This window comes from Tachyglossus aculeatus, chromosome 21, assembly GCF_015852505.1.
Source record: "Tachyglossus aculeatus isolate mTacAcu1 chromosome 21, mTacAcu1.pri, whole genome shotgun sequence".
NCBI classification, from domain to species: domain Eukaryota; kingdom Metazoa; phylum Chordata; class Mammalia; order Monotremata; family Tachyglossidae; genus Tachyglossus; species Tachyglossus aculeatus.
This window is the reverse complement of record NC_052086.1, coordinates 5333354-5343455: the sequence shown is the minus strand read 5'-3', so window position 1 is coordinate 5343455 and position 10102 is coordinate 5333354.

Sequence of the window (10102 nt, the reverse complement as noted above, 5' to 3'; positions counted from 1 at the left end):
GTCTGTGTGTGTCTGTGTGTGCGGGCGGGCGCCCCCATCTTCAGCGCTCAGAACAGTGCCTTGCACATAGTAAACGCTTAATAGCCCCCTCCTTCCTCTCCCCCTCCCCACAGCGCCTGGATACATTCATTCATTCATTCAATCGTATCCACATATTTATTACTGTATTTATTTATTTTACTTGCACATACCTATTCTATTTATTTTATTTGGTTAATATGTTTTGTTTTGTTCTCTGCCTCCCCCTCCTAGACTGTGAGCCCACTGTTGGGGAGGGACTGTCTCTGTATGTTGCCAACTTGGACTTCCCAAGCGCTTAGTACAGTGCTCTGCACACAGTAAGCGCTCAATAAATACGATTGATTGATTGATTGATAGTAAACGCTTAATAGCCCCCTCCTTCCCCTCCCCACAGCGCTTGAATATATTCATCATCATCATCAATCGTATTTATTGAGCGCTTACTATGTGCAGAGCACTGTACTAAGCGCTTGGGAAGTACAAATTGGCAACACATAGAGACAGTCCCTACCCAACAGTGGGCTCACAGTCTAAAAGGTGGGCTCACAGTCTAAAAGTCATTCATTCATTCATTCATTCAATCGTATCCACATATTTATTACTCTATTACTTTATTTTACTTGTACATACCCATTCTGTTTATTCTATTTTGTTAATATGTTTGGTTTTGTTCTCTGTCTCCCCCTTCTAGACTGTGAGCCCACTGTTGGGTAGGGACTGTCTCTATATGTTGCCAACTTGTACTTCCCAAGCGCTTAGACTGTGAGCAAAGCACTGTTGTGTATATATGTTTGTACATATTTATTACTCTATTTATTTTATTTGTACATATTTAGTCTTTGTTTTATTTTGTTGATATGGTTTGTTGTCTGTCCCCCCCCTTCTAGACTGTGAGCAAAGCACTGTTATGTATATATGTTTGTACGTATTTATTACTCTATTTTTTATTTATTTTATTTGTACATATTTAGTCTTTATTTTATTTGTTGATATGGTTTGTTGTCTGCCTCCCCCTTCTAGACTGTGAGCCCGCTGTTGGGTAGGGACCGTCTCTAGATGTTGCCGACTTGGACTTCCCAAGCGCTTAGTACAGTGCTCTGCACACAGTAAGCGCTCAATAACTACGAATGAATGAATGTGTGTGTCTGTGGGCGGTGCAGGGCTCGGGGGCCAGGGGGCTCCCCCATCTTCAGGTCTCAGAACAGTGCCTTGCACATAGTAAACGCTTAATAGGCCCCTCCTTCCTCTCCCCTCTGTCTTACCTCCTTCCCCTCCCCACAGCACCTGTATATATGTATATATGTTTGTACGCATTTATTACTCTATTTTATTTGTATATATTTATTCTATTTATTTTATTTGGTTTATATGTTTTGTTCTCTGTCCCCCCCTTCTAGACTGTGAGCCCGCTGTTGGGTAGGGACTGTCTCTATATGTTACCAACTTGTACTTCCCAAGCGCTTAGTACAGTGCTCTGCACACAGTAAGCGCTCAATAAATACGATTGAATGAATGAATGAATGAATGTTTGTGCCTGTGTGTGTCTGCGGGCGGTGCGGGGCTCGAGGGCCAGGGGCGTCCCCATCTTCAGCGCTCAGAACAGTGCTTTGCACATAGAAAACGCTTAATAGCCCCCTCCTTCCTCTCCCCTTCCCCCCCGCCTTACCTCCTTCCAATCAATCATATTTATTGAGCGCTTACTGTGTGCAGAGCACTGTACTAAGCACTTGGGAAGTACAAGTTGGCAACATATAGAGACAGTCCCTACCCAACAGTGGGCTCACAGTCAGCACCTGTATATATGTATATATGTTTGTACGTATGTACGTATTTATTACTCTTTTTCATTTGTATATATTTACTCTATTTTATTTTGTTGATATGGTTTGTTGTCTGTCTCCCCCTACTAGACTGTGAGCCCGCTGTTGGGTAGGGACCATCTCTATATGTTGCCAACTTGGACTTCCCAAGTGCTTAGTACAGTGCTCTGCACACAGTAAGCGCTCAACGAATACGATTGAATGAATGAATAAATGCAATCATTATTATTAATAAATACCGTCGTTGTTACCTTGTCGCTATGCAGACCAACCCGGGGGCCGGGGAGAGAGAGGGGAGGCCGCAGATCCCCGCACTCAGGGGAAAGAGCCCCCAGACCCTCCCAGGCCCCCCCAAACCCTCCCGGACCTCGGCCCTGCCCGGGGCCACCGCTCCAAGCAGCCCAACTGCCGGGGGTCTCTCGGAGCTTCCCCTCGTGAGAATCATCCTACTATCCATTCGTTCCTTCAGTCGTATTTATTGAGCGCTCGCTGTGTGCAGAGCACTGTACTAAGCGCTTGGGAATTACAAGTCGGCAACATACAGAGACGGTCCCCCCCCCAACAGCGGGTTCACAGTCTAGAAGGGGGAGACGGACAACAAAACAAAACATATTAACAAAATAAAACCAATAGAATAAATATGTACAAGTAAAATAGAGTAATAAATATGTACAAGCATATATACAGGTGCTGTGGGGAGGGGAAGGAGCTAAGGCGGGGGGATGGGAAGGAGAAGGCGGGGGAGAGGAAGGAGGGGGCTCAGTCAGTACTACTAATAATAATCGTCATCCTTGCTAGGCGCTCACTATGTACCAGGCACCGTCCTAAGCCCCCGGGTCGAGACAGGCTCATCAGGTCGGACCCAGTCCCCGCCCCGCTCGGGGCTCCCCGTCTTCACCCCCATCTTACAGACGAGGGAACTGAAGCCCAGGGAAGTGAAGCGACTTGCCCAAGATCCCGCAACAGACACTTGGCGGAGCCGGGATTAGAACCCAGAACCGTCCGACGCCCGGGCCCAGCCGGGGTAGGTTCCGTGCTGTCGGGTCACCCGCGGTCCCTGCCCCACGAGGGATTGGGTCCACAGTCCCGGGTGGAGGGAGGAACGGGTCTAGAATCCCCATTTTAGAGATGAGGAAACTGAGGCCCAGAGGAAGTGAAACAACTTGCCTGAGGTCACCCAGCAGACAAGTGGCGGAACAGGAGTGAATAATAATAATTGTGGTATCTGTTAGCGCTTGCTGGGTGCCAGGCACTGCATTGAGCCCTGAGGTGGATACCAGCAAATTGGGTTGGATACAGTCTCTGTCCCACATGGGGCTCGCGGTCTCATCCCCATCTTGCAGATGAGGGAACTGAGACCCAGAGAAGTGAAGAGACTTGGCCGAGGCCACACAGGAGACAAGTGGCGGGGCCCGGGGTCAGAACCCAGGCCCCCCTGACTCCCAGCCCGTGCTCTGTCCTCTAGGCCACCTGCCTGGCCTTGGCCGGCTGTGACTTTCGGGGGGGGGGTTGGTGAGGCCCCAGCTGGTTGGGATGAGCGACCACGGCCAAGGGAGGCGGAAGATGAAAAACGCGGGTCAGTGGAAGCGAAACGAGTTCCACGGGGTCCGTGTGGAGCCCGGGTCAGAGGCCTTAACCTCTGCCGGGGGGTGGAGAGGAAGAGGAAGTTAGAGCGCGTGGCCACGATAGCGGGCCGCGGCTGGGCTGCCCGTCGCGCCCGGGGCCTTGAAAGGTGGAAGTGACCAACTCGAGACTGAAGCAAGGCCTCTTGGAAAAGCCGCAGCTCTCATGGGGCTTCCGGAAGTGATCTCGCGAGCGCTTTTCCTCCGCTTAGAAGGCAGTGTCAACATCAAGAAGCTTTTTTGTTCTTTTCAAGGATACTTGTCTCTGACGAGCCTCACGAGGCTAGTCCCCCTTGATTCAATTTCCCTCTCCCCTCCTTTCAGTTTTCCCTCCTCCTCCCCCCCCGCCCCGTCCTCCTCCCCATCCTCCCCATCCCCAGCGTGGGTGGCTTTAGAGATGAGGCTGCAGCAAAGCACTCCGACTTGAAAAGAACCCGAAACTTCTTGCGGTTTCGGAGAGAATACCGGGCCGCGAGCCTGAAGCTCAACAGTTGCCACAGCGGCCCGTGACATCCGGTGCCTTGAACTTCTCTCGAAAACCTCCCCGTGGCCGGCTTCACGGCGTGGGTGGGGACAGTTTCCTCTCCGGGTTTCTGCGGGCCGAGGAAAGGACCAGACAGTCCGGCTTCCTGAGCCGAGCACTCCTTCCCTCCACGGCCTAGTGGCCGGAGCCTGGGACTGGGAGCCGGAGGGTCCTGGGTTCTCACCCTGGCTCTGCCCCTTGTCTGCTGTGCGACTTGGGGCAAGTCGCTTCGCTTCCCTCAGTCCCCTCATCTGGAAAATGGGGACATGAAGACCGTGAGACCCACTGTGTCTGACCCCCATTTGCTCGTCTCCTCCCTGGCTCTTAGTACAGTGCCTGGCACAGAGTAAGCGCTTAGCAGATACCACAGTTATCATTATTACCGTTCAGAGGAAAGGGCTGTCGTCACTGGGGGGTGGCGGTGCGCCTGCCCACCCACTCGGTCTCCCCCGTACCGGTCTCTAGCCCGGGCGTTGCCTGTTGGGGTGGCAAAGAGCCAGGGCGGTGGCTGGAATGGCCTGTTTACTTTTAGAAGCCTGTTCCTTCCCCTCGAAAGCCCTCGTCCTCATTCCTCACCCTCTGACAAGTGGCTACTTGTGAAACCAACCCTCCGGCCAATGGACCTCACCCTCACGGTCCCAGGGCCTGCTGAGGTGAGGAGGGAAACCTGCCTCGTGACACAGAACCACAGCCAGAGGGTCGCGGGACCTGGGCCTGACCACCAGATCAGTGGATCACTCGTCCAGAGTAAAACATTTGCCCCACTTCGACTGTTCACTCTGCAATGGCTCCTTCCCCCGCTCTCGCCCCTGTCTCCCCTGCCCTAAAAAAACAAACAAACCCCCCTCGACCCCACGACTCCCTCCATTTATCGCCCCGTGTCCCTCCTACCTTTCATCTTCAAATTCCTTGAGCGAGTTGTCCCACACCCCCCGTCTTAAGTTCCCCTCCTCCAGTTTTCTCCCTGACCCCTTCCGATCTGGCTCCCGTCCCCTTCTCAGCTCTCTCTCCTTTGACCCCCAAAGTCGGCCACCAAATCCTGCTGGCTCCATCCTCCCGGGACCTCTAGAATCCACCCCACAATGGGGTAGACTCCTTCCCTGTCTCCAGGATAGTTTGATAGCGACTCGGGGGATCCCTTCAGGAGCTACATACCGTTCCGACGTTGATTAGCGACTGCGTTTTTCTGTTGTTTTGGGTTTTTTCTTCCCGCCCGCCCTTCACGGAATAGATTGTGAAGACTGACTGCAAAACCTAAAAAGCAAACAAAAAAAAGGAGGAAAATCAAAAGGCTGCTCATTTGATGATGTCATATGCTACATAACAGGGTCATTTTAAGATTTCAAAAGCTTGAATAGAAATGAAATCTATCTCCCATCAGTTTAGTGCTGAAATGTAAGGGTAGCGTTCAGTGTGTGGGGGGAGTGGCACAAAAAATATAAATAGAAATGAGAAAAAAAATATTTTGAGTTAGGAGGAGGAGCTCCATACTCCACTTGTAATTTATTTTAATATCTGTCTTCTCTCCCCACTTAATTATTAGCTCCTTGAGACTAGGGATTGGGCCTACCAACACTGCTGGACTCTCCCAAGTGCTTAATACAGCGCTTAATACAGTGCTCTGCACTCTACGCTCAATAAATACCATCGATTGCTCGATGGCCGGTATTACCCGAGTCCCTATTTCCTGCAGAACACTGTACTAAATGCTTGAACAGGTCCTATAGACTTAGAAGACGTGTAGTCCCTGCCTTCAAGGAGCGTACAGTGTAGTGAGGGAAACAGACCCAAGAAAGCAATCCAACAGTAATCTTTGTTGAGCACCCAGTGTATGAGGCACTGTACTAAGTGCTCCGGAAAGTGCAAAAGGGTTAATAGATTTAGTACAGTGCTCCACACATGGTAAGCGCTCAGTAAATTGAGATCGTGAGCCCCATGTGGGATAGGGGCCGTGTCCAACTTAATTTGCTTTCGTCCACCCAAGCACTCAGTCCAGTGCCTAGCACCTAATAAGCGCTTAAATACCATGGTTATTGTTATTATAAATACCATCGATCGATCAGTTAATCAGTGGTATTTATTGAGTGCTTACACCGTACAGAGCACTGTAGTGGGCGCCTGGGAGAGCGCAATACAACAGAATTAGCAGATAGGTGCCCTGCCCACAACGGACACCTCCCAACTGGGCACCTTTTTTTTTAAATAGTGTTCGTTAAGTGTTCACTATGTGCCAGCCACTGTACTGAGCACTGATGTACATACGAGAAAATAAAGTTGCTCATCCCCATTTTTCAGTTAATAATAATAATAATAATGATGGCATTTGTTAAGCATTTACTATATGCAAAGCACTGTTCTAAGTCCTGGGGAGGATACAAGGTGATCAGGTTGTCCCACGTGGGGCTCACAGTCTTCATCCCCATTTTACAGATGAGGTCACTGTGGCACAGAGAAGTTAAGTGACTTGCCCAAAGTCACACGGCTGACAGTTGGCGGAGCTGGGATTCGAACCCATGACCTCTGACTCCAAAGCCCGGGCTCCTTCCATTGAGCCACGCTGCTTCTCAGTTGTGGTAACTGAGGCACAGAGAAGTGAAGTGACTTTTTTTTTTAATGGTATTTGTTAAGTGCCCATTATGCCAGGTACTCGAGCGCTGGGGTAGATTGAAGAAAATCAGGTTGCTCACCCTCGTTTTTCAGTTGAGGTAACTGATGCATGCAAAAGTGAATTGAGTTTTTTTAATAGTATTCGTTAAGTGCTTACTATGTGCCAGCCACTGTTCTGAGTGCTGGGGTAAATAACAAGAAAATCAGGTTGCTCATGGTCTTCATCTCCATTTTTCAGATGAGGTTACTGAGACCCAGAGACGTGAACTGACATTTTCTATGGTATTTGTTAGTGCTTATTATGTGTCAGACACTGTACTGAGTGCTGGGCCAGATGGAAGATAAGCAGGTTACTCGCAGTCCTCATCCCCTTACTACAGATGAGGGAACTGAGGCACAGGGAAGTGAAGTGGCTTTTTTTATGGTATTTGTTAAGCATACGCTATTCATTCAATTCATTTAATCATATTTATTGAGCGCTTACTGTGTGCAGTAAGCATTTGGAAAGTACAGTGCAGCAATAGAGACAACAATCCCTGCCCACAACATGTTTACAGTGTGCCAAGCAATGTACTAAGCGCTGGAGTAGATATAAGATCATTGGGTTGGACACGGTCCCCATCCCACAAGGGGCTCACGGTCTTAATCCCCATTTTCTCGCAGATGAGGGAACCGAGGCCCAGTGAAGTGACTTGACCAAGGTCTCACAGCGGGCAAGTGGCAGAGCCGGGATTAGAACCCAGGTCCTCCTGACCCTCACGCCTGGGCTTTATCCCACTCTATCCAGGCTCTGTCATCTGTAAAGTTGGGTATAAGACTGTGAGCCCCACATGGGACAGGGACTGTGTCCAACGCTTCATTCATTCATTCAATCCTATTTATTGAGTGCTTGCTGTGTGCAGAGCACTGGACTGAGCGCTTGGAAAGTACAATTTGGCAACAGATAGGGACAGTCCGTACTCAACAACGGGCTCACAGTCTAGAAGACGATTTGCTTGTATCCACCCCAGCGCTTCAAAAAGTACCTGGCACTTAGTAAGCCCTTAAATACAACAGTTTACTATTTAGCTTAGCGTCACAGGCTAAGTTGACGTTAGGCATGCCCAGGATTTATCGAGCCCCCATCTGTACAGCGTGTCAGATCAGAGGTTTGGGAAGTATCGAATGAAGAAATGACTCCCTCCTTAAGCCCCAGAAAACTTCCACAGGAGAAGCAAGCTCAAAAACAGTCCCAGGAGCAGTCAAAATAAATCACCAAAGACGCAGTCAGATATGCACACACGGCTTGGCATAGCGGATAGAGCCCAGTCCTGGGAGTCAGAAGGTCATGGGTTCTAATCCCGGCTCCGCCACTTGTCTGCTGTGGGACCTTGGGCGAGTCATTTCATTTCTCTGGGCCTCAGTTCCCTCATCTGGAAAATGGGGATTAAGACTGCGAGCCCCACGTGGGACGGAGATCGTGTCCAACCGGATTTGGTTGTATCCACCCCAGCTCCGCTTAGTACCGTGCCTGGCATGTAGTAAGCGCTTAACAAATACCGCTATCATTACGATTATTATTATTATGTAGGGAGCTAAGGTTGAACACAGTCCTTGTCCTGCATGAGGCTCACAGGCTAAGTGGTTCTACAGCCTCACCTTCGGCAGGAGGGTGTTTGACACATCTAATGCAGATTATTGAACGTAGTGATGATTGCTGCCTTTCGGTGGGGATTTCTCTCTCTCCCCATTGTTCCTTTTTGTTAGGGGGATGTGGCGTGGCCGAGGGGACGGGGATGGGACGGGGGACTGCTCTCTCTGGCTATTTCTAGTCCCGAGAGACGCCTCTCTTCAGCACCTCTGAATTGTCTCTCCCTCCCCCCGGCCAGTAAAAAGCATTTCCCCCTGGGTTTTACACAACACTCCTTCGCTCGTTCCAGGATCAGAGGTGTTACCGCTTGTCAGCGCCATCGATGGTAGTCAATCGTTCGTTCAGTTGTAGTTATTGAGCGCTTACTCTGTGCAAAGCACTGTCCTAAGCTCTTGGGAGAGGACAATAGAACAGTAAATGGACATGCTCCCCGCCCACAATGAGCTGACAGTCTGGAGGGGGAGACAGACATTAATAAAAAATAAAGAAATAAACCAATTACAGGTATGCAGGTAGGTTTAGCGAGTACTTACTATATGCAGAGCAGTAGACTAAGCACTTGGGAGAGGACAATACGACAGAGTTGGTATACATAATCCCTGCCCATGATGAGCTTCCAGGAATTCTTCTGTAGCTCATGAGAGGCCCGTCTTTGGTCCTCCCCCTTGCCTTTATCCATAGACAGCGAAGCCCTTCGAAGACAGGATCCAGGGCTAATTACCACCTGCATAAACTATTCCAGCACATAGTACAGTGGTCTGCACGTACTGAACACTTAATACATCTTATCACTGTTACCATCAATACTGCTACTGCTAGAGCTGGGTCTAATTGCCACCTGGGTACAGATTCCCAGAGCTTAGTACAGCGGTCTGCACACAATGAATGCTTAATAAATCCTATCACTTCGGCTAAAACTGCTAGAGCTGGGTCTAATTCCCACCAGGGTACATTTTCCCTGTGCTTCGTACAGCAGTCTGTACACACTGAGCACTTAATAAATCCTATCACTACCGCTAAAACTTCTAGAGCTGGGTCTAATTCCCACCAGGGTACATTTTCCCAGCGCTTCATACAGCGGTCTGCACACAGTGAGCGCTTAATAAATACTATCTCTACTGCTAATACTGCTACAGCTGGGTCTAATTCCCACCAGAGCACACTTTCCCAGTGGTTAGTACAGCAGTCTGTACACACTGAGCACTTAATAAGTCCTATCACTGCGGCTAAAACTGCTGGAGCTGGGTCTAATTCCCACCAGGGTACATTTTCCCAGCGCTTCATACAGCAGTCTGCACACAGTGAGCGCTTAAAAAATACTATATCTACTGCTAATACTGCTAGAGCTGGGTCTAATTCCCACCAGGGCACACTTTCCCAGCGCTTAGTACAGTGGTCTGTACACACTGAGCGCTTAATAAATTCTGTCACTATGGCTAATACACCTAGAGCTGGGTCTCATTCCCACTAGGATACACTTTTCCAACGTTTAGTACAGTGGTCTGCGCACAGTGAGCGCTTAGTAAATCCTGTCACCACAGCTAATACTGCTAGAGCTGCCAATCTATTTCTCCGCCCCAGATGTCCCAAGATCCCACCGCGAGAGTGCCTTCCACCCCCTAAAATTGAGAAGCAGCACGGCCCAGTGGGAAGAGCACGGGTTTGGGAGACCGAACACCTGAATTCTAACCCCGGCCCTGCCCTTGGCCTGCCGTGGGACTTAGGGCTGGTCACTTCACCTCTCTGGGCCTCCGTTTCCACCTCTGTCAAGTGGGGATGAGCTGTCCGTCCTCCCTCCCCGTTAGACTGGAAGCCCCGGTTGAGGTGGTAATCACAAATCAGTTTTTTATTTCATTTTCGTATGATATTTGTGAAGCGT